This window comes from Arachis stenosperma, chromosome 7 (genome assembly GCF_014773155.1).
Source record: "Arachis stenosperma cultivar V10309 chromosome 7, arast.V10309.gnm1.PFL2, whole genome shotgun sequence".
NCBI classification, from domain to species: Eukaryota; Viridiplantae; Streptophyta; class Magnoliopsida; order Fabales; family Fabaceae; genus Arachis; species Arachis stenosperma.
This window is the reverse complement of record NC_080383.1, coordinates 45575437-45601030: the sequence shown is the minus strand read 5'-3', so window position 1 is coordinate 45601030 and position 25594 is coordinate 45575437. Positions and strand designations below refer to the sequence as shown.

General features: G+C 35.7%; 1 long non-coding RNA gene and 1 pseudogene across 5 annotated transcripts; both read left to right on the top strand.

Annotated features, from left to right (window-relative positions):
* The first annotated feature begins 1309 nt into the window (after positions 1–1309).
* LOC130939757 (nardilysin-like) lies at positions 1310–7216 on the top strand (annotated as a pseudogene).
* Positions 7217–10158: 2942 nt separating this feature from the next.
* Positions 10159–11975, top strand: LOC130940294 (uncharacterized). 5 transcript variants are annotated; one of them, XR_009070274.1, is made up of 4 exons: positions 10159–10334; positions 10638–10728; positions 11388–11736; positions 11940–11975. It is a non-coding gene; the product is annotated as an uncharacterized LOC130940294 (long non-coding RNA). The 5 variants fall into 5 exon arrangements; XR_009070276.1 differs by having other exon boundaries at positions 10162–10302; XR_009070275.1 differs by lacking the exon at positions 10159–10334 and having other exon boundaries at positions 10405–10728; positions 11378–11736.
* The last annotated feature ends 13619 nt before the right edge of the window (positions 11976–25594 follow it).

The window sequence follows — 25594 nt, the reverse complement described above, 5'->3', positions numbered from 1 at the left end:
TAGAGCCTGCTTAAATTGTTCAAGTGACTCAAACTCTATGTTCAGCTGAAATTGGACCTCCCCAAATTCTGCACTCGGATTAAATTGAGGCCAATCAAACCCATTTCCTCCATCATCACTTGAGTCTGTCGGGGTCAAAAATTGTTCAGACTCATACTCAAATTCAATGTCTGACTCAGGTAACAACTCCACACCAAGTTCTTCATCAAATGTAGCAGGTTTTTTGGACTTCGATGGTCCCTCATTGGCACTAGCAGGTGTAGTTTTGTTTTTGTTGCCACTAGAAGGCCCATTAACTACTTTGTCTTTTTCAACAGGCCCATAATCACTCTTACTGGGCCTGCCAGGCCCACCATGACTCTTTCTCTGAACAGATGCTCCAGCTACCTCTTCTCTTCCAATGGCTGCCCGTTTTGGCTTGCCATTGCCCTTGCCAACTGGCCCATTAACAGGCTTACTAACTTTGGATTTCTTCTTCCCATTATTCTTTCCTTTCTTACCAGCTCCAACTAACTCTTCCTCTGAACTTGAATCTGAAAAACCATATCCTGAAGGTGGGGGCTTGTATAATGCATCTTCTGTTGACTCATACCCATCATCACTATCTGAACTCTCAACATCTGCATCATTGTCAACACCATCATCCTCAACACTAGCCTCTTGCACTTCCACTTCCTCAACACTAACACCATCATCATCAATGAACTCTGTATCTTCTATGATTGGATGGTCAAAGTAGATGTAGAATTCATCAGTGTCCTCATTTAGCATTTTATTCTTTTGAAGATCTCTGATCTCTTCTCCATGAACTGGGTGAAGACCAGACTTCAGGTCAGTAGCAGTCGGATCATACCAAAATATTGCCTTATAGTCATGGTAACCCAAGTCCAAAAAAAGTTTCTTCAGGTCAAAGAAACATATCAGATCAATGTCCATTGGGGGAAACTTCTTGACTTCTCCATTGATGTACACAAGTACTCCCGTGTTGTCTCTCACAAAGCTTCCACCGTGGTGAAATACGGGCATCACGTCTTCACTCATCTAAACTAACAAAATAAAAATCTATCACAACTTAAACAAGCAACGAAGCCATTACAAGAGCATTAAAACAGAATTCAATTTTTTAACACCTACATCGGTAATGTTACTATGAAACGTCACAGAATAAATCAATTTAGAACTCTGACTTAACCAACACTAGCAAAATAATATCTTTAATCTACCCTACACATGACATGCATGTTCATCATACATGAATCTTCGCCTCTGAATTAATTCAAAAAATAAATTAAAAGACTTACCTCCAACAATGGCGATATGCACGACAGTCCATCGCCACCACACAGTTGCCGTCAGCCTCGTCAAACGACTGTTACAGACTACACTCAATGTTAACGGAGTTGAGGAAGATGAAGAGTTGCCTTGTAAAATTTGGATAAGGGTTTGGGGTTTCAGGTCATTTAACAGAGCCAAGGGAGAAGGACATGCATTTTTATCCTAGGACCCTATTCAAACGCTGCATTTTAACACATTCATTTCATAAAGTTTGGGGATTAATCTGTCAAACTTAAAATGACGTCGTTTTGATAAGGCTTTAAACGACGTCGTTTTGGCCACGTGTACAAGGACCAACGTGTCCTAGAAGCCTTTAACCTGACACGTCATACTTATCACCTCCACGTAGGAGAAAGAGTGTTCAGTTAACCGACTAAACCTGGAGCAGGGACGTATATGGTACATATTTAATAATTTTGGGGACTGGGAACTTAGTTAATTTTTTTGGGGGACAAATCAGTCGTACGACCAATTCCTTAGGGACCTATTTGGGGTATTACTCAATAAAAAAAAAAGAGAATATTTCTGCACCTGTAAAAGTGGGACTAACAAAGTGCATCAAAAGTACAAAGTTCTCTACTCTACTCTCTACAAATCAAAGAGATTACCTCTCTAAACAAAACACCTAAATTCTATGCCACAATACTTCCTATAGACGGACATAAGAATTAATTATCCCTCCTCGATGTTTGTTAAAATACAAGACTAGAGACATAAAATCTAGTGATATTTATTCTACATATTGATTATTTTATTCATTTCATTTTTCTCGGTAAAATATTTTCTGGTGATTTGGGTTATATTTTTATTATCAATATTTGTTGTTTTTATTGCACTTAAACATAGCTAAATGAATCTAATGATTCAATTTTGATAATATTAAGAGGCCCTTGGAATTTCCAATCCTCTTGATAAGTATGCTAAGACTTCTTTTCAAACTTATATTTTGGTCTTTCTTCTCTTATCAGATTTTCTCAGTTCTTTATCTCGCCTCTTGTAAAAATGGAGGCCATGGAGCGAGAAGTACAGGCAGTAGATTCAGGTATGTCTCATCATAGTCGAATAATGCAGATTTCCACTTTAATTATGATTTTAGAAAGCGCTCAGATCTCCTTATCTGCAGTTTGCTGATAATGTTTTTGGTATACCATAATGGTATACAAAACTGAGCATAGAATTTAACCAGGCTTTGCAAAGCGAAGCTTGCCGTCTTCAACAACTTCAACGCCATACTTCTGCTATTGGTCATCCTTTAAACAGATTCTTTTGGGGTATGCCATAAAAGTGTTGCTATTACATGGTCAATTAGATATCTAGATTTCTCTGTATAATTAAATTACTATTTCATTCTTTTCCATGTACATGAAGGGAATAAGAAGAGCTTGGTTGATGCTATGGAGAAGGGTGTTAATTTGCGGAAGCAAATATTCAAACTATACAAAGATTATTACCATGGTGGATTAATGAAGCTTGTTGTTATTGGTGGAGGTGAATTCCTACTTCCCTACACCATTATTCAATTTAAAGTTTTACAATTTTATTTTAGTCATGTTTTTCTTCCAGCAATAATAAGGTGCTTAGTTTTTTTTTTTCCCCATTCCCAATATGCCAACCAGGGTATGCAGGTTTGCAGCCACTTATACATTTTTAATAGTTGAGAAATAATATACTAGTCTCAAGATTAGGTTCATCATAGATTTATCTTCTACAAAAATGAGATTATTTGTTTAAAGCTCACGCCAGGATTAGGATTGAGACCAATATAAACTGGTATGTTTATACTTTATAGTGATGTGCTTTATGTATAAATGTGTAGACCCTCTTGATGTGCTTGAGAGTTGGGTTGCGGAATTATTTGGAGCTATCAGAAAGGGTCCTCACTGTCTCTGGTGTTGAAAAGGTGATCATAATCTCTTCACTTGTATGGCCTTTCAGATAGAAGAGAGTAAGAGCAAGTAGTGTGTTTAGTGGGACCTCAAACATAAGATTTTTATTTCAATTTCAACTTTATTATTATTATTATTATTATTATTATATTGGATTAAAATTTTTCAGTCAATAGACAAGTGTGAAAACAGTATTGACTAGTTGATGGGTAAATTAACTTGTGTGATCATTCAGATCAGCTTATGCTTTCCAATTTCTACAAATTACTTCTCTTCAATATGGCTTAACTTTGATTTCACTTCCCAGATCTTTGATATCATTGGCTTTGTCTATCAATACCTGAAGTTATTGCATCAAATTCCTCCACAAGAATGGATATTCAGAGAACTTCAAAGCATCGGGAAAATGGATTTTAGATTTGCAGAAGAGCAATGGCAAGATGATTATGCTGCTGAACTCTCAGGTTCTAATTTATCTGCTTGGAGTTGTTTTCTTAAGTTATTTGTTAATCAATAGGATATGGAGAACATGCAACATATGATAGAGATTAAAAAAAAAATTGTTGTCAGTTTGTGTTTATAGCAAAAACTGAACATTTATTTATTATGCTTTCAACCCAATTACAATATATTTTGAAATTTTAGATACTTCCTATGCAGATTTGTTATATCTTTCTGGCTTATTTGAATTATTTCTTGTGCAGAAAATTACTCTTTTATCCGCCAGAGCATGTCATGTATGGTGACTATGTCTACCAGACTTGGGATGAGCAATTGATAAAGCAACTTCTTGGTTTCTTCATTCCAGAAAACATGAGAGTAGAGGTTGTTTCGAAGTTGTTCCTTAAGTCGGAACATGAGTTATCTTTTCACCTTTGGCTAGTTGGCACTTTTATTTATTTCTTTCACTGTTAATCGTTATGTTGAACCATTGGGAATTGATAACTAAACTCAATTGTTAACAAATATATCTGGAAGTTATATTTCCATCATGATGATTGAACAACTTGATGGTGCTACTTTTCAGGTGTCCAATGTGAACCTTAGTTTGGTTCACGTTATGTGAAGAAGACATTGCTCAAGATTTAATGGAGTTATGGAGAAATCTCCAGAAATGAGGCCTCGCTACATCTTCCATCAAAAAATGAGTTCATTCCAAGTGATTTTTCTGTACGTTCTGTTGACATATTTTCGGATTAACTTGAAGGGTGGATATGCTAATGCCCAGAGTTGTGTATTGTTTGAATTGTTCATTCTCCTCCTTAAAGATGAGTTGAATGAATCATATATCTGGTAAATCGTCTGTCTTGCTTGACACTAAAAGTAGAGTCATTCGTCTATATTATATATCCTCCATTAAAAGATGTTGCTCAGTTAGAAATTTTTTGTTGTTTCTGTTATTTATTTACTTCTCTCTTGTTTGGAGGATTTCCTGTCCTTCATACGTTTTGTTTCTGAACAGATTCACTAGGTAATTCTATTTACTACATAGCTTCATACCTTAAGCTTGTAAACTGATTAATTGAGAAAGGTATCTTTTAGAGAGAGGGGCTTCCACTCTTAACTGACTATTCAAACTCCCAACTAATTACTTTTTTTTTTCATTCCAGCTTTCCAAAATATCATCTGCTAGTTTATATGTACAAAATTTTGTATCATAAGATCTGGCTTGAGTTAAAATTAAATCATCTTAGGCAATCTAAGAAACTGTGGTGAATGTAGTACCTTAAATCTTATTTTTAAAGGACTTCATACAACATGTGTCTATCTGTGCAAGCTAGTATTGCAATGTTAGAAACTTCTGTCTCCTATGTTGGCGAAAACTGGAACTGAAGGTCTATGGTTTCAATGAGAAGCTTCCCGTTCTCTTATCTAAAGTTTTATCGGTAGCTAGATCCTTTATTCCTGCTGGCAATCGATTTGAGGTACATCACATATTTCCTTTTATCTCTTATCAAAATGTCTATGTTATCCTTTTTGCCCGGTTCCATAGTTCTGTTTGCTTGTTGATTGTAATGAACCAATCATTATCGTTCAGGTTATAAAAGAAGACATGAAGAGAACTTTGAAGAATACCAACATGAAGCCTTTAAGTCATTCGTCATATTTGAGATTGCAAGTTTTGTGCCGAGCTTTTATGACATTGAGGAAAAGCTGCATCATCTAAATGATTTGTTTCTTGATGATTTGATTGCATTTATCCCCGAACTTCGCTCCAAGGTAGGCATGAAATATTTAATCTTATATGTTATTGTTTGGACTATTTGCAGTCTTTTATTGTCAAGTTTTATTTATTTTCTGTAAAAAAAAAGAATAATGTTTTCAAAAAATACATGCATGGGAAGTGTTATATCCTTAAACCCTAAACCCTAAACTTAATATAACTACTTTGTTTGATGCACTTGTTCTGTTTGTGTGTATGAGAATCTGCTGTCTCAGCTTGATAATGCTTACATTTACAAGAAAGTAGCTACTTCTTGGTAGCTTGTTCTTTGTTTTTTAGTTTTTAATTACTTGGTTTTTAAACATAAGTTCCATGATATATTATAGTTCTCTGTTTATATCAATAATTGTTTGAAATTTATTCCTTTACATCAACCTTGGACAGCTATACATTGAGGGTCTATGCCATGGAAATATTTCAGAAGAAGTAATTGACATATCATATATTTAAGACGAACTTTATAGTAAATCCACTTCCCGTTGAGCTGAGGCACGCTGAGCACGTTATTTGCCTTTCATCCAGTGCCAATCTAGTTAGAGATGTTTGTGTAAAGAACAAGTCAGAAAAGAATTCTGTGGTTGAGGTAATTTCAGTTGGATTATTTTTGTTTGTCACTTTTCATGGATAATTGTTTTTTTTTGAAATTTCTAACAAACTTCTCCTGTTTCTTAATTTGGTATTCAATATTCATGCAGCTATTTTCAAATTGAGCAAGATCTTGGGTGGGATCAATCAAATTGAAAGCTTTAATTGATCTTTTTGAGGAAGTTGTGGATGAGCCGCTTTTCAATCAGCTGAGGTGACTATTGAATGCTATTTTAGTTTCTTGCATTGAGCGTTTAACATTTGTTAATGAAAATATGTTTTCACTTTCCATGGCTTTATGGGTTGTATTCATTTTTATTTCTTTATTTGTTTATTTATTTGTGTGTATCTGGATACAGGACAAAAGAGCAGCTTGGATATGTTGTCGAATGTAGCCTACGGTTAACGTACAGTGTTTTTGGGTTTGTTTCTGTGTCAATCATCTGAGTACGACCCAATTTACGTGCAAGATAGAATCGACAACTTCATAGATGGCGTTGAAGAAATGTTGGTTAGTATTCCTGATTCCTTCTATCTCATTGTTCTGAGATTAATGGCTCCCTCATGAATTGCATTAAATTTGACATGATTTGGGTGCTCAAGAAATTGTAGGCACCCCACTCTTTTCCAAATTAAAAGACTTGTGTTCTAAGGAATTATATGTTGACTGCAGGATGGGCTTGATGATGATTCCTTTGAGAATTACAAAAGTGGGTTACTGGCAAAACTGCTCGAGAAAGATCATTCGCTTAACTACGAGAGCAATCGATTGTGGAGTCAGATTGTTGATACTTGATAAAAGGTGATTTTACGTTTAGTTATATAATAAGTTTGTGGATGATGAGTAAGGAAGACCAACCTTGAAGAAAATGATAACAAAGGATATTGTTTTTCAGGTATATCTTTGATATATCAAAGAAGGAAGCCGAAGAATTGAAGAACATAATAAGCAAGCAAGATGTTCTTGAGGGGTACCGGACATATTTCAGACAGTCGTCTCCGAAGTGCCAGCGACTTCTCACTCGGTTATGGGGCTGCAACACAAAGTTTGAAGATGATGTTGCACTGCCTGAAACTGTGCAAGCCATAAATATCCAGCTTCATTTAAAATGTCATCCGAGTTTTATCCAAATCTTTGTTAAAACCTGAAGATATGCATTTTTGAACTCATGAAGTACCATTCAGATTTGAGAGCCTTTGTTTTTAAAGTGTAAATTACATTTATGTGCGAATTATTATTGATCAATAATATTTTGGAATCGAGGAAAGTCTTCATTCATTGGTAGTTTCTTTTGGCCTTTTGGAGCTTGGTACGCTGTATTATTGTTCTATTTGTTTGTCACATGAAATGATTTATGACAGCATCACAGCATAGTATAATTTTGTGATTTATGTTGCTTTCTCACTGAAATATTGGGTATATAATTATGGATTAATAGTGAAAATGGTATCTAAGATCAAAGGCTTTGAATTGATTGCTAATGTGTTGTTTTCTAACCTTCAAAATGATCAATCTGACTCAAAGTTCTATTTTTAGATACTAATTAGAGGTGTGAATCTTTTGGAGATCAAATTAATACACTTGTAAATTTTTAAAGATTTTTTATCATTATTCCTTAACTAGTGTGTATATGTATATATATCAAGTATGGCCTAATTATTGATATAAAATACATATAATACGAAGCATTGTTAGCAGAACCGGACCGGACCGGCCGGTTCAACCGGAAAACCGGTAAACCGGATCCTATACCAGTTCGGTCCGGTATTTAGACCGCACAAGGAGTTGAACCGGTGTGAACCGGTTAAATCTGGAAAAGAACCGATCGGTCCGACCGAATCGTTTGGGAGTGAAAATTTTTTAAAATGTTTGAGGTGGGGTTCGAACCCCTACCCTCAAAGGAACTAAAATACTCCACAACCACCAGGCTAACGTGCTTTCCATTAAAATAAATGCAAATTATATTACATATAGATATCTTTTATCAAATAGTTTACTTTTGTTTAATTTATTTTAATTTTAATTATAAACTCACTCATTTTTAAATTAATTATATTTTTATTTAACAATAATTATAAACTCATTTATTTTTTTGTAACTATATATAATATCTATTAATATTATTTTTTAATAAATATTTGTAGTATATATAATAGTATAATAGATATAAACTAATTAATAAATGATTAAAATTTAAAAATAATAGTTATTTTAATATAAAAACAAAATTAAAATATTTATGATAGAGTAAAAATAACAAAATATTTATTATTCATGTTCCATATTGTTTTAAAATAACTTTATATTTTTAAAATGTTAGTAAGAAGACAAATATTGGATTTATTTTGCTATGGAAAAAATAGTTAAATCTATATAATATAATATATAATTACTAAGGTTATGAAAATCGGATCGGACCGATCGGTTCAACCGGATTACCGGATTAACTGAAAATCGGTCATCTAGCCAATCCGGTCCACTTTTAAAACCATCCTACAACAAATTAGTAAAAAAATCGATTGAACCGACGGTTAATTGTCGAACCGGACGAATCGACCGGATTTTTGAAAGTGCCGGTTTCTCAAAATCCATCAAACGTCGTGGTTTTGACGGAAAAAATAAAAAATAAAAACAAAAACTGAAGGTGAAGTTTGTGGCTAGAATGGAACTATGGAAGAATATAATAGTAAATTAGTAATGCTGTATTGGATTCTCAAATTCTTGTGCCTGTGATATCCTACACTCTTATTATTTTGAAAACTGAACATAGAAGAAACGATGTTCAGTTTTCAGAATAATAAGTGTGTAGAAACATAATTGATTTTTGTGAAAATCGGACCAGACCGGCCGGTTCGGCTGATCTACAAAATCGTTTTGCAAAAAACTGGTTAAAAAACAGGTAAAATCGGCGGTTAACCAGTGAACCGACCAAACTGGCCGAATTTTTTAAAGATCCAGTTTTGTGACTTGCATAAAAAACTACGTCGTTTTGACGTTAGGAAGAAAAAAAAAAGAAAAGAAACCCTAACTAACACACAGTTCCAATTCCCTTTCAACCCATTAGCACCTAGTCCCAATTCCTTCACTAGGCAAACCCTATCAGAGCAAACACCGCCGCCACTGTTAGGCCCCAGCCCCACCAGCCACCGTCAGCCCCCCAGTCACCGCCACTCTCTTCTTCCTCACCTTCTCTGTGCTTGTCGCGAAGCCTACCAGCTGCCGCTACTCTTCTCCTCCTCACCGTATATGTGCTCATCGTGAAGCCCGCCTTTGTGATCGTCGGCGGCGGCAGTGACAGAGGGTACCATCGTCGGTCTTGTTCTCGTTGCCGTCCTGGATGTCTGCTTGGCTTCTCTCTCTTCAAGCTCGCTCTCTCTCCCTCTCCGATCTCACTCTGTCTCACGCGAAACGCGAACGTCTCTGCTCGCTTGTCCTCCTCGCCGTCACCTCCGTTTAATTGCTCGGCCATCACCTCCTCGTGAACGTCTCTGTTACTCGGCTGCCTTGTCTTCTCCAGTGAGCACTCCTCCATTACTTCTTCAGTCCTAATTTTTTTCTGAAATTAATTATGATTAATCATACTTCTGAGCATAGTTTTAAAATCGAACCGAATCAGCCAGTTCAACTGAATTAACCGAAAATCGATCATATGGTCGGTTCAGTTAACTCCAAAAACCGTTTAAAAAACCGGTAAAAGAACCGGCTGAACCGGTAGTTAACCGGTGAACCGTCGGAACCGGCCGGGTTTTTTAAGAATTCCGGTTCAAAGCTACACTCAAAACGTCGTCGTTTTAACTTTAGATATATGAAAAAAAAAACCCCTATGAACAATGAGGAAACCCTAGCCGCTCCATACCACCATCCTACCCCTCTCTTTCTCTCTGAAAACTTGGAGACTGGAGTGAAGAACCCAGCCCCAAACCTCCTTGGAGCAGCACCCAGCCACCATCCACTCTTCGTCGCCGAACTCTTCTCCTCGGCAGGAGGGTGCTGTCGTCGCTCAACGTTCCTCTTCTCGCCCTATTCTCGTCGTCTGCTCGTGGTTGCTCGATCCTCCTCTGGCGACGTTCCTCCCTCGGCAGATCTGCTGGAGCTACTCTCGTCAAACGTCTCTGCTCGTCATGAAGCCCGCCTCTTCCCTCATCATCAAGCCCGTCTCTGCTCGGAGCTCTTCTCGTCGCCATCGTGTCTCTCTCTTCAAGCTCTCTGTCTCCCTCCCACGGTTGCTTACTCACAGTAGCAACCCTTGCTTTCACCTTCATCCTCCGACGGTTGTTCAAGTCCACTGCTCTTCTGACTTTGAGTTAATTTTTCTGGATTTGAGTTATTTTTTTTTGAAATAATATGGTTGATTGTTGATGGTATTTTGTTAATTGTGTTGATTTCTGATTTATTGTCTAATTGTAATGGATTTTAATTTCTGAGTTTGTCATCTGAACTTCTGTTGATTGTGTTCTGAATTTCTGATGTTGCATGTGTTGTTGGTTTGTTGATAAGATAGAAATTGTATAAATCCCGGTTGGTGTGTTGTTGGTGTTGTTAACTGTATTTGATTTGTGCAAGTTTGTATTGGTGATGGTTGCTGATTATAAATTTTTATTGCAAGGTGTCTGAGAAGAAGGCTGAAGAAAGTTGAGCCCTCTTGAAAGCTGAGCATTAGCTTGGGATGAAGCAAAACGTGGTAATTATCTGCCCAGGTATATTATTATTATTTCAGAATAATAGAGTGTAGGAACATGATTGATTTTTGTGACAGAGAAATAATAGAGATGATTGATTTTGTGACAGAGATTAAGATTTGAGAGAAAGCAAAGCTGAAAACATAAGATCTTGTGACAGAGATTAAGATTTGAGAGAAAGCAAAGCTGAAAAAATAATAGAGATCATTGATTTTGTGACAGAGATTAAGATTTGAGAGAGAAAGCAAAGCTGAAAAAATAATAGAGATGATTGTCAGAGATTAAGATTTGAGAGAAAGCAAAACTGAAACTTGCATGTGCTTGTTACATGGTATGCCCCTCCAATAAGTTAAAGAGTGAATTGTGAATATAATTATAATCAATATATCATTGTCCGGTTGTTACATTATTTTTTTCTCCATAATTAGTTATAAATTATTATGTTGTCTTTATTTATTTCTATTTTATTTCATCTTGCAAATTTAATTTAATATTAAACTAAAAAAGTAATAAATAATAATAATATATTTTTTGAAATTAACAAATTAATTAATTATCTAACTAAAGATTAATTTTTAACCATAAGTGAAATTATTAATACCTTTTTTCTGTTATAAAAAATAAACAGAGATAAGAAATGACATTATCTAATTTATTTATATAAAAGAATTTTGCAGATGGTTCAGGTCACAATAGTCCTTGTGTCAGTTGTGTGAGGGTGAGGCACATGTTTGAGAATGAGATGACACCAATGCTAGCCAAGAGCCTTCAAGAACCGGTACGCGGATTCGAGCCAATACTCCGGCAACTAGGAGTCTAATTCACTCTGGGGCTTCAACTCCGGTGATGCCCCGAAATGGTGGGATGGAAATTGGAATCTCATTCTGGCGAGGGTCATCAAGGATCATGGAATCCTTCTTGCAAGGTGTCTGAGAAGAAGGCTGAAGATCATGCAAGGAAGTTGAGCCCTCTTGAAAGCTGAGCATTGGCTTGGGATGAAGCAGAATGTGCCAAGTATATGCCCAGGTATATTATTATTTACATGATATGATCTGAACTTGTTTTGCGACGATGATTCTACTAGTTTGTTTAATATGTCAAGCCTTTAACTTGATATAAACTTTTCAATTTTTTAAATTTCTCTTATAAAAATATGCCTTAGTCTAGGTGAGTTTTCAGAAGTAGTCAATGAATTGATGCAGTTTGTTTGTGAAAAATTGAATGTATAGGTTCAGGCATGAAGAGGTGAGGATTCAATCATGTTATATGTACGGTGCCAAACTGCCATTCAACACCACTACCATTCAAAAAAGCGGTGAAGAGATTATACAGCATTTGGACCTGGGAAATTCTAAATAGTAGTAGTTGCAGGAAAGTTGTTACTCCGTTTTCTTCATTTCCATTATGTGAGTACTAGCTCTAAGTGTCCTTGTAAAGTCTAATCATCCAAAGGACAAGATTGGATTATAGTTTATTTAGGCCGAACAAACTTTAACATTCAAACGCATGTTTATTCTATTATGGAAACTAATCGAAAATAAAAGGAGAGGAGCATTCTTCCTCTTTCATTGCGAGGGAACAAAAAAAAGCAGAGAGTGAGAGAACAAAAAAAACAGAGAGTGAATCCCATGGCTCATCTCAAAATATTTGCAACTTTCCTTTTTTTTATCATGTGTGTGCGGGTATTATCTAATAATAATGATAGTGAAATTAGTCACAAAGAAGCTGAGTACTTGTTGAAGTTTAAAGAAGCCGTACACAATCTTCCCTCTAATTGGTTCGATAATGATACTGTTATGTGCGATTGGGTTGGTGTGGTTTGTGGTTACTTTCCCGCCACTAATTTTCGATATATAGAAAAGATCCAGCTCAATTCAAGGCACCTCACCGGAACAATTCCTTCGGATATTAACAAGTCTCTTGTTAATTTACGCTATTTGATCTTGGAAACAAAAATTAACAAGAGACTTGTTAATATCCGAAGGAATTGTTCCGATGAGGTGCCTTGAATTGAGCTGGATCTTTCTATATATCGAAAATTAGTGGCGGGAAAGTAACCACAAACCACACCAACCCAATCGCACATAACAGTATCATTATCGAACCAATTAGAGGGAAGATTGTGTACGGCTTCTTTAAACTTCAACAAGTACTCAGCTTCTTTATGACTAATTTCACTATCATTATTATTAGATAATACCCGCACACATGATAAAAAAAGGAAAGTTGCAAACATTTTGAGATGAGCCATGGGATTCACTCTTTGTTTTTTTGTTCTCTCACTCTGCTTTTTTTTGTTCTCGCAATGAAAGAGGAAGAATGCTCCTCTCCTTTTATTTTCGATTAGTTCCATAATAGAATAAACATGCGTTTGAATGTTAAAGTTTGTTCGGCCTAAATAAACTATAATCCAATCTTGTCCTTTGGATGATTAGACTTTACAAGGACACTTAGAGCTAGTACTCACATTTTGGACCTGGAAATTCTAAATAGTAGTAGTTGCAGGAAAGTTGTTACTCCGTTTTCATTTCCATTATGTGAGTACTAGCTCTAAGTGTCCTTGTAAAGTCTAATCATCCAAAGGACAAGATTGGATTATAGTTTATTTAGGCCGAACAAACTTTAACATTCAAACGCAGCGGGTATTATCTAAGAATAATGATAGTGAAATTAGTCATAAAGAAGCTGAGTACTTGTTGAAGTTTAAAGAAGCGTACACAATCTTCCCTCTAATTGGTTCGATAATGATACTGTTATGTGCGATTGGTTGGTGGTTTGTGGTTACTTTCCCGCCACTAATTTTCGATATATAGAAAAGATCCAGCTCAATTCAAGGCACCTCACCGGAACAATTCCTTCGGATATTAACAAGTCTCTTGTTAATTTTGTTGGATCAAAAAAAATTAACAAGAGACTTGTTAATATCCGAAGGAATTGTTCCGGTGAGGTGCCTTGAATTGAGCTGGATCTTTTCTATATATCGAAAATTAGTGGGGAAAGTAACCACAAACCACACCAACCCAATCGCACATAACAGTATCATTATCGAACCAATTAGAGGGAAGATTGTGTACGGCTTCTTTAAACTTCAACAAGTACTCAGCTTCTTTATGACTAATTTCACTATCATTATTATTAGATAATACCCGCACACACATGATAAAAAAAGGAAAGTTGCAAACATTTGAGATGAGCCATGGGATTCACTCTGTTTTTTTTGTTCTCACTCTCTGCTTTTTTGTTCTCTCGCAATGAAAGAGGAAGAATGCTCCTCCTTTTATTTTCGATTAGTTTCCATAATAGAATAAACATGCGTTTGAATGTTAAAGTTTGTTCGGCCTAAATAAACTATAATCCAATCTTGTCCTTTGGATGATTAGACTTTACAAGGACACTTAGAGCTAGTACTCACATTTTGGACTGGGAATTCTAAATAGTAGTAGTTGCAGGAAAGTTGTTACTCCGTTTTTTCATTTCCATTATGTGAGTACTAGCTCTAAGTGTCCTTGTAAAGTCTAATCATCCAAAGGACAAGATTGGATTATAGTTTATTTAGGCGAACAAACTTTAACATTCAAACGCATGTTTATTCTATTATGGAAACTAATCGAAAAAAAGGAGAGGAGCATTCTTCCTCTTCATTGCGAGGGAACAAAAAAAAGCAGAGAGTGAGAGAACAAAAAAAAAGAGAGTGAATCCATGGCTCATCTCAAAATGTTGCAACTTTCCTTTTTTTATCAGGTGTGTGCGGGTATTATCTAATAATAATGATAGTGAAATTAGTCACAAAGAAGCTGAGTACTTGTTGAAGTTTAAAGAAGCCGTACACAATCTTCCCTCTAATTGGTTCGATAATGATACTGTTATGTGCGATTGGGTCGGTGTGGTTTGTGGTTACTTTCCCGCCACTAATTTTCGATATAGAAAAGATCCAGCTCAATTCAAGGCACCTCACCGGAACAATTCCTTCGGATATTAACAAGTCTTGTTAATTTACGCTTTTGATTGGAAACAAAAATTAACAAGAGACTTGTATCCGAAGGATTGTTCCGGTGAGGTGCCTTGAATTGAGCTGGATCTTTTCTATATATCGAAAAATTAGTGGCGGGAAAGTAACCACAAACCACACCAACCCAATCGCACATAACAGTATCATTATCGAACCAATTAGAGGGAAGATTGTGTACGGCTTCTTTAAACTTCAACAAGTACTCAGCTTCTTATGACTAATTCACTATCATTATTATTAGATAATACCCGCACACACATGATAAAAAAAAGGAAAGTTGCAAACATTTTGAGATGAGCCATGGGATTCACTCTTTGTTTTTTGTTCTCTCACTCTTGCTTTTTTTGTTCTCTCGCAATGAAAGAGGAAGAATGCTCTCTCCTTTTATTTTCGATTAGTTTCCATAATAGAATAAACATGCGTTTGAATGTTAAAGTTTGTTCGGCCTAAATAAACTATAATCCAATCTTGTCCTTTGGATGATTAGACTTTACAAGGACTTAGAGCTAGTACTCACATTGGACTGGGAAATCTAAATAGTAGTAGTTGCAGGAAAGTGTTACTCCGTTTTCTTCATTTCCATTATGTGAGTACTAGCTCTAAGTGTCCTTGTAAAGTCTAATCATCCAAAGGACAAGATTGGATTATAGTTTATTTAGGCCGAACAAACTTTAACATTCAAACGCATGTTTATTCTATTATGGAAACTAATCGAAAATAAAAGGAGAGGAGCATTCTTCCTCTTTCATTGCGAGGGAACAAAAAAAAGCAGAGAGTGAGAGAACAAAAAAAACAGAGAGTGAATCCCATGGCTCATCTCAAAATGTTTGCAACTTTCCCTTTTTTTATCATGTGTGTGCGGGTATTATCTAATAATAATGATAGTGAAATTAGTCACAAAGAAGCTGAGTACTTGTTGAAGTTTAAAGAAGCCGTACACAATCTTCCCTCTAATTGGTCGATAATGATACTGTTATGTGCGATTGGGTCGGTGGTTTGTGGTTACTTTCCCGCCACTAATTTTCGATATATAGAAAAGATCCAGCTCAATTCAAGGCACCTCACCGGAACAATTCCTTCGGATATTAACAAGTCTCTTGTTAATTTACGCTATTTGATCTTGGAAAAAAAATTAACAAGAGACTTGTTAATATCGAAGGAATTGTTCCGGTGAGGTGCCTTGAATTGAGCTGGATCTTTTCTATATATCGAAAATTAGTGGCGGGAAAGTACCACAAACCACACCAACCCAATCGCACATAACAGTATCATTATCGAACCAATTAGAGGGAAGATTGTGTAGGCTTCTTTAAACTTCAACAAGTACTCAGCTTTTATGACTAATTTCACTATCATTATTATTAGATAATACCCGCACACACATGATAAAAAAAAGGAAAGTTGCAAACATTTTGAGATGAGCCATGGGATTCACTCTTTGTTTTTTTTGTTCTCTCACTCTCTGCTTTTTTTTGTTCTCTCGCAATGAAAGAGGAAGAATGCTCCTCTCCTTTTATTTTCGATTAGTTTCCATAATAGAATAAACATGCGTTTGAATGTTAAAGTTTGTTCGGCCTAAATAAACTATAATCCAATCTTGTCCTTTGGATGATTAGACTTTACAAGGACACTTAGAGCTAGTACTCACATTTTGGACCTGGAAATTCTAAATAGTAGTAGTTGCAGGAAAGTTTTACTCCGTTTCTTCATTTCCATTATGTGAGTACTAGCTCTAAGTGTCCTTGTAAAGTCTAATCATCCAAAGGACAAGATTGGATTATAGTTTATTTAGGCCGAACAAACTTTAACATTCAAACGCATGTTTATTCTATTATGGAAACTAATCGAAAATAAAGGAGAGGAGCATTCTTCCTCTTTCATTGCGAGGGAACAAAAAAAGCAGAGAGTGAAGAACAAAAAAAACAGAGTGAATCCCATGGCTCATCTCAAATGTTTGCAACTTTCCCTTTTTTTATCATGTGTGTGCGGGTATTATATAATAATGATAGTGAAATTAGTCACAAAGAAGCTGAGTACTTGTGAAGTTTAAAGAAGCCGTACACAATCTTCCCTCTAATTGGTTCGATAATGATACTGTTATGTGCGCTTGGGTTGGTGTGGTTTGTGGTTACTTTCCCGCCACTAATTTTCGATATATAGAAAAGATCCAGCTCAATTCAAGGCACCTCACCGGAACAATTCCTTCGGATATTAACAAGTCTTGTTAATTTACGCTATTTTGATCTTGGAAACAAAAATTAACAAGAGACTTGTTAATATCCGAAGGAATTGTTCCGGTGAGGTGCCTTGAATTGAGCTGGATCTTTTCTATATATCGAAAATTAGTGGCGGGAAAGTAACCACAAACCACACCAACCCAATCGCACATAACAGTATCATTATCGAACCAATTAGAGGGAAGATTGTGTACGGCTTCTTTAAACTTCAACAAGTACTCAGCTTCTTTATGACTAATTTCACTATCATTATTATTAGATAATACCCGCACACACATGATAAAAAAAAGGAAAGTTGCAAACATTTTGAGATGAGCCATGGGATTCACTCTTTGTTTTTTTTGTTCTCTCACTCTCTGCTTTTTTTTGTTCTCTCGCAATGAAAGAGGAAGAATGCTCCTCTCCTTTTATTTCGATTAGTTTCCATAAAAAAAAACATGCGTTTGAATGTTAAAGTTTGTTCGGCCTAAATAAACTATAATCCAATCTTGTCCTTTGGATGATTAGACTTTACAAGGACACTTAGAGCTAGTACTCACATTTTGGACCTGGGAAATTCTAAATAGTAGTAGTTGCAGGAAAGTTGTTACTCCTTTCTTCATTTCCATATGTGAGTACTAGCTCTAAGTGTCCTTGTAAAGTCTAATCATCCAAAGGACAAGATTGGATTATAGTTTATTTAGGCCGAACAAACTTTAACATTCAAACGCATGTTTATTCTATTATGGAAACTAATCGAAAATAAAAGGAGAGGAGCATTCTTCTCTTTCATTGCGAGGGAACAAAAAAAAGCAGAGAGTGAGAACAAAAAAAAACAGAGAGTGAATCCCATGGCTCATCTCAAAATGTTGCAACTTTCCTTTTTTTTTTATCATGTGTGTGCGGGTATTATCTAATAATAATGATAGTGAAATTAGTCACAAAGAAGCTGAGTACTTGTTGAAGTTTAAAGAAGCCGTACACAATCTTCCCTCTAATGGTTCGATAATGATACTGTTATGTGCGATTGGGTGGTGTGGTTTGTGGTTACTTTCCCGCCACTAATTTCGATATATAGAAAAGATCCAGCTCAATTCAAGGCACCTCACCGGAACAATTCCTTCGAATATTAACAAGTCTCTTGTTAATTACGCTATTTTGATCTTGGAAACAAAAAATTAACAAGAGACTTGTTAATATCCGAAGGAATTGTTCCGGTGAGGTGCCTTGAATTGAGCTGGATCTTTTCTATATATCGAAAATTAGTGGCGGGAAAGTAACCACAAACCACACCAACCCAATCGCACATAACAGTATCATTATCGAACCAATTAGAGGGAAGTTTGTGTACGGCTTCTTTAAACTTCAACAAGTACTCAGCTTCTTTATGACTAATTTCACTATCATTATTATTAGATAATACCCGCACACACATGATAAAAAAAAGGAAAGTTGCAAACATTTTGAGATGAGCCATGGGATTCACTCTTTGTTTTTTTTGTTCTCTCACTCTCTGGTTTTTTTTGTTCTCTCGCAATGAAAGAGGAAGAATGCTCCTCTCCTTTTATTTTCGATTAGTTTCCATAATAGAATAAACATGCGTTTGAATGTTAAAGTTTGTTCGGCCTAAATAAACTATAATCCAATCTTGTCCTTTGGATGATTAGACTTTACAAGGACACTTAGAGCTAGTACTCACATTTTGGACCTGGGAAATTCTAAATAGTAATAGTTGCAGGAAAGTTGTTACTCCGTTTTCTTCATTTCCATTATGTGAGTACTAGCTCTAAGTGTCCTTGTAAAGTCTAATCATCCAAAGGACAAGATTGGATTATAGTTTATTTAGGCCGAACAAACTTTAACATTCAAACGCATGTTTATTCTATTATGGAAACTAATCGAAAATAAAAGGAGAGGAGCATTCTTCCTCTTTCATTGCGAGGGAACAAAAAAAAGCAGAGAGTGAGAGAACAAAAAAAACAGAGAGTGAATCCCATGGCTCATCTCAAAATGTTTGTAACTTTCCTTTTTTTTTATCATGTGTGTGCGGGTATTATCTAATAATAATGATAGTGAAATTAGTCACAAAGAAGCTGAGTACTTGTTGAAGTTTAAAGAAGCCGTACACAATCTTCCCTCTAATTGGTTCGATAATGATACTGTTATGTGCGATTGGGTTGGTGTGGTTTGTGGTTACTTTCCCGACACTAATTTTCGATATATAGAAAAGATCCAGCTCAATTCAAGGCACCTCACCGGAACAATTCCTTCGGATATTAACAAGTCTCTTGTTAATTTTTGTTTCCAAGATCAAAATAGCGTAAATTAACAAGAGACTTGTTAATATCCGAAGGAATTGTTCCGGTGAGGTGCCTTGAATTGAGCTGGATCTTTTCTATATATCGAAAATTAGTGTCGGGAAAGTAACCACAAACCACACCAACCCAATCGCACATAACAGTATCATTATCGAACCAATTAGAGGGAAGATTGTGTACGGCTTCTTTAAACTTCAACAAGTACTCAGCTTCTTTATGACTAATTTCACTATCATTATTATTAGATAATACCCGCACACACATGATAAAAAAAAGGAAAGTTGCAAACATTTTGAGATGAGCCATGGGATTCACTCTTTGTTTTTTTTGTTCTCTCACTCTCTGCTTTTTTTTGTTCTCTCGCAATGAAAGAGGAAGAATGCTCCTCTCCTTTTATTTCGATTAGTTTCCATATAGAATAAACATGCGTTTGAATGTTAAAGTTTGTTCGGCCTAAATAAACTATAATCCAATCTTATCCTTTGGATGATTAGACTTTACAAGGACACTTAGAGCTAGTACTCACATTTTGGACATGGGAAATTCTAAATAGTAGTAGTTGCAGGAAAGTTGTTACTCCGTTTTCTTCATTTCCATTATGTGAGTACTAGCTCTAGGTGTCCTTGTAAAGTCTAATCATTCAAAGGACAAGATTGGATTATAGTTTATTTAGGCCGAACAAACTTTAACATTCAAACGCATGTTTATTCTATTATGGAAACTAATCGAAAATAAAAGGAGAGGAGCATTCTTCCTCTTTCATTGCGAGGGAACAAAAAAAAGCAGAGAGTGAGAGAACAAAAAAAACAGAGAGTGAATCCCATGGCTCATCTCAAAATGTTTGCAACTTTCCTTTTTTTTTATCATGTGTGTGCGGGTATTATCTAATAATAATGATAGTGAAATTAGTCACAAAGAAGCTGAGTACTTGTTGAAGTTTAAAGAAGCCGTACACAATCTTCTCTCTAATTGGTTCGATAATGATACTGTTATGTGTCATTGGGTTGGTGTGGTTTGTGGTTACTTTCCCGACACTAATTTTCGATATATAGAAAAGATCCAGCTCAATTCAAGGCACCTCACCGGAACAATTCCTTCGGATATTAACAAGTCTCTTGTTAATTTACGCTATTTTGATCTTGGAAACAAAATTAACAAGAGACTTGTTAATATCCGAAGGAATTGTTCCGGTGAGGTGCCTTGAATTGAGCTGGATCTTTTCTATATATCGAAAATTAGTGGCGGGAAAGTAAACCAAACCACACCAACCCAATCGCACATACAGTATCATTATCGAACCAATTAGAGGGAAGATTGTGTACGGCTTCTTTAAACTTCAACAAGTACTCAGCTTCTTTATGACTAATTCACTATCATATTATTAGATAATACCCGCACACACATGATAAAAAAAAAGGAAAGTTGCAAACATTTGAGATGAGCCATGGGATTCACTCTTTGTTTTTTGTTCTCACTCTCTGCTTTTTTTTGTTCTCTCGCAATGAAAGAGGAAGAATGCTCCTCTCCTTTTATTTTCGATTAGTTTCCATAATAGAATAAACATGCGTTTGAATGTTAAAGTTTGTTCGGCCTAAATAAACTATAATCCAATCTTGTCCTTTGGATGATTAGACTTTACAAGGACACTTAGAGCTAGTACTCACATTTTGGACCTGGGAAATTCTAAATAGTAGTAGTTGCAGGAAAGTTGTTACTCCGTTTTCTTCATTTCCATTATGTGAGTACTAGCTCTAAGTGTCCTTGTAAAGTCTAATCATCCAAAGGACAAGATTGGATTATAGTTTATTTAGGCCGAACAAACTTTAACATTCAAACGCATGTTTATTCTATTATGGAAACTAATCGAAAATAAAAGGAGAGGAAATTTCTTCCTCTTTCATTGCGAGGGAACAAAAAAAACAGAGAGTGAGAGAACAAAAAAAACAGAGAGTGAATCCCATGGCTCATCTCAAAATGTTTGCAACTTTCCTTTTTTTTATCATGTGTGTGCGGGTATTATCTAATAATAATGATAATGAAATTAGTCACAAAGAAGCTGAGTACTTGTTGAAGTTTAAAGAAGCCGTACACAATCTTCCCTCTAATTGGTTCGATAATGATACTGTTATGTGCGATTGGGTTGGTGTGGTTTGTGGTTACTTTCCCGACACTAATTTTCGATATATAGAAAAGATCCAGCTCAATTCAAGGCACCTCACCGGAACAATTCCTTCGGATATTAACAAGTCTCTTGTTAATTTACGCTATTTTGATCTTGCAAACAAAAATTAACAAGAGACTTGTTAATATCCGAAGGAATTGTTCCGGTGAGGTGCCTTGAATTGAGCTGGATCTTTTCTATATATCGAAAATTAGTGGCGGGAAAGTAACCACAAACCACACCAACCCAATCGCACATAACAGTATCATTATCGAACCAATTAGAGGGAAGATTGTGTACGGCTTCTTTAAACTTCAACAAGTACTCAGCTTCTTTATGACTAATTTCACTATCATTATTATTAGATAATACCCGCACACACATGATAAAAAAAAAGGAAAGTTGCAAACATTTGAGATGAGCCATGGGATTCACTCTCTGTTTTTTTTGTTCTCTCACTCTCTGCTTTTTTTTGTTCTCTCGCAATGAAAGAGGAAGAATGCTCCTCTCCTTTTATTTTCGATTAGTTTCCATAATAGAATGAACATGCGTTTGAATGTTAAAGTTTGTTCGGCCTAAATAAACTATAATCCAATCTTGTCCTTTGGATGATTAGACTTTACAAGGACACTTAGAGCTAGTACTCACATTTTGGACCTGGGAAATTCTAAATAGTAGTAGTTGCAGGAAAGTTTACTCCGTTTTTCATTTCCATATGTGAGTACTAGCTCTAAGTGTCCTTGTAAAGTCTAATCATCCAAAGGACAAGATTGGATTATAGTTATTTAGGCCGAACAAACTTTAACATTCAAACGCATGTTTATTCTATTATGGAAACTAATCGAAAATAAAAGGAGAGGAGCATTCTTCCTCTTTCATTGCGAGGGAACAAAAAAAAGCAGAGAGTGAGAGAACAAAAAAACAGAGAGTGAATCCCATGGCTCATCTCAAAATGTTTGCAACTTTCCTTTTTTTATCATGTGTGCGGGTATTATCTAATAATAATGATAGTGAAATTAGTCACAAAGAAGCTGAGTACTTGTTGAAGTTTAAAGAAGCCGTACACAATCTTCCCTCTAATTGGTTCGATAATGATACTGTTATGTGCGATTGGGTTGGTGTGGTTTGTGGTTACTTTCCCGACACTAATTTTCGATATATAGAAAAGATCCAGCTCAATTCAAGGCACCTCACCGGAACAATTCCTTCGGATATTAACAAGTCTCTTGTTTTTACGCTTTTGATCTTGGAACAAAAATTAACAAGAGACTTGTTAATATCCGAAGGAATTGTTCCGGTGAGGTGCCTTGAATTGAGCTGGATCTTTTCTATATATCGAAAATTAGTGCGGGAAAGTAACCACAAACCACACCAACCCAATCGCACATAACAGTATCATTATCGAACCAATTAGAGGAAGATTGTGTACGGCTTCTTTAAACTTCAACAAGTACTCAGCTTTTTGACTAATTTCACTATCATTATTATTAGATAATACCCGCACACATGATAAAAAAAAAGGAAAGTTGCAAACATTTTGAGATGAGCCATGGGATTCACTCTCTGTTTTTTTTGTTCTCTCACTCTCTGCTTTTTTTTGTTCTCTCGCAATGAAAGAGGAAGAATGCTCCTCTCCTTTATTTTCGATTAGTTTCCATAATAGAATGAACATGCGTTTGAATGTTAAAGTTTGTTCGGCCTAAATAAACTATAATCCAATCTTGTCCTTTGGATGATTAGACTTTACAAGGACACTTAGAGCTAGTACTCACATTTTGGGCCTGGGAAATTCTAAATAGTAGTAGTTGCAGGAAAGTTGTTACTCCGTTTTCTTCATTTCCATTATGTGAGTACTAGCTCTAAGTGTCCTTGTAAAGTCTAATCATCCAAAGGACAAGATTGGATTATAGTTTATTTAGGCCGAACAAACTTTAACATTCAAACGCATGTTTATTCTATTATGGAAACTAATCGAAAATAAAAGGAGAGGAGCATTCTTCCTCTTTCATTGCGAGGGAACAAAAAAAAGCAGAGAGTGAGAAAACAAAAAAAACAGAGAGTGAATCCCATGGCTCATCTCAAAATGTTTGCAACTTTCCTTTTTTTTATCATGTGTGTGCGGGTATTATCTAATAATAATGATAGTGAAATTAGTCACAAAGAAGCTGAGTACTTGTTGAAGTTTAAAGAAGCCGTACACAATCTTCCCTCTAATTGGTTCGATAATGATACTGTTATGTGCGATTGGGTTGGTGTGGTTTGTGGTTACTTTCCCGCCACTAATTTTCGATATATAGAAAAGATCCAGCTCAATTCAAGGCACCTCACCGGAACAATTCCTTCGGATATTAACAAGTCTCTTGTTAATTTACGCTATTTTGATCTTGGAAACAAAAATTAACAAGAGACTTGTTAATATCCGAAGGAATTGTTCCGATGAGGTGCCTTGAATTGAGCTGGATCTTTTCTATATATCGAAAATTAGTGGCGGGAAAGTAACCACAAACCACACCAACCCAATCGCACATAACAGTATCATTATCGAACCAATTAGAGGGAAGATTGTGTACGGCTTCTTTAAACTTCAACAAGTACTCAGCTTCTTTATGACTAATTTCACTATCATTATTATTAGATAATACCCGCACACACATGATAAAAAAAAAGGAAAGTTGCAAACATTTTGAGATGAGCCATGGGATTCACTCTCTGTTTTTTTTGTTCTCTCACTCTCTGCTTTTTTTTGTTCTCTCGCAATGAAAGAGGAAGAATGCTCCTCTCCTTTTATTTTCGATTAGTTTCCATAATAGAATGAACATGCGTTTGAATGTTAAAGTTTGTTCGGCCTAAATAAACTATAATCCAATCTTGTCCTTTGGATGATTAGACTTTACAAGGACACTTAGAGCTAGTACTCACATTTTGGGCCTGGGAAATTCTAAATAGTAGTAGTTGCAGGAAAGTTGTTACTCCGTTTTCTTCATTTCCATTATGTGAGTACTAGCTCTAAGTGTCCTTGTAAAGTCTAATCATCCAAAGGACAAGATTGGATTATAGTTTATTTAGGCCGAACAAACTTTAACATTCAAACGCATGTTTATTCTATTATGGAAACTAATCGAAAATAAAAGGAGAGGAGCATTCTTCCTCTTTCATTGCGAGGGAACAAAAAAAAGCAGAGAGTGAGAGAACAAAAAAAACAGAGAGTGAATCCCATGGCTCATCTCAAAATGTTTGCAACTTTTCTTTTTTTTTTATCATGTGTGTGCGGGTATTATCTAATAATAATGATAGTGAAATTAGTCACAAAGAAGCTGAGTACTTGTTGAAGTTTAAAAAAGTCGTACACAATCTTCCCTCTAATTGGTTCGATAATGATACTGTTATGTGCGATTGGGTTGGTGTGGTTTGTGGTTACTTTCCCGCCACTAATTTTCGATATATAGAAAAGATCCAGCTCAATTCAAGGCACCTCACCGGAACAATTCCTTCGGATATTAACAAGTCTCTTGTTAATTTACGCTATTTGATCTTGGAAACAAAAATTAACAAGAGACTTGTTAATATCCGAAGGAATTGTTCCGATGAGGTGCCTTGAATTGAGCTGGATCTTTTCTATATATCGAAAATTAGTGGCTGGAAAGTAACAACAAACCACACCAACCCAATCGCACATAACAGTATCATTATCGAACCAATTAGAGGGAAGATTGTGTACGGCTTCTTTAAACTTCAACAAGTACTCAGCTTCTTTATGACTAATTTCACTATCATTATTATTAGATAATACCCGCACACACATGATAAAAAAAAGGAAAGTTGCAAACATTTTGAGATGAGCCATGGGATTCACTCTTGTTTTTTTGTTCTCTCACTCTCTGCTTTTTTTGTTCTCTCGCAATGAAAGAGGAAGAATGCTCCTCTCCTTTTATTTTCGATTAGTTTCCATAATAGAATAAACATGCGTTTGAATGTTAAAGTTTGTTCGGCCTAAATAAACTATAATCCAATCTTGTCCTTTGGATGATTAGACTTTACAAGGACACTTAGAGCTAGTACTCACATTTGGACCTGGGAAATTCTAAATAGTAGTAGTTGCAGGAAAGTTGTTACTCGTTTTCTTCATTTCCATTATGTGAGTACTAGCTCTAAGTGTCCTTGTAAAGTCTAATCATCCAAA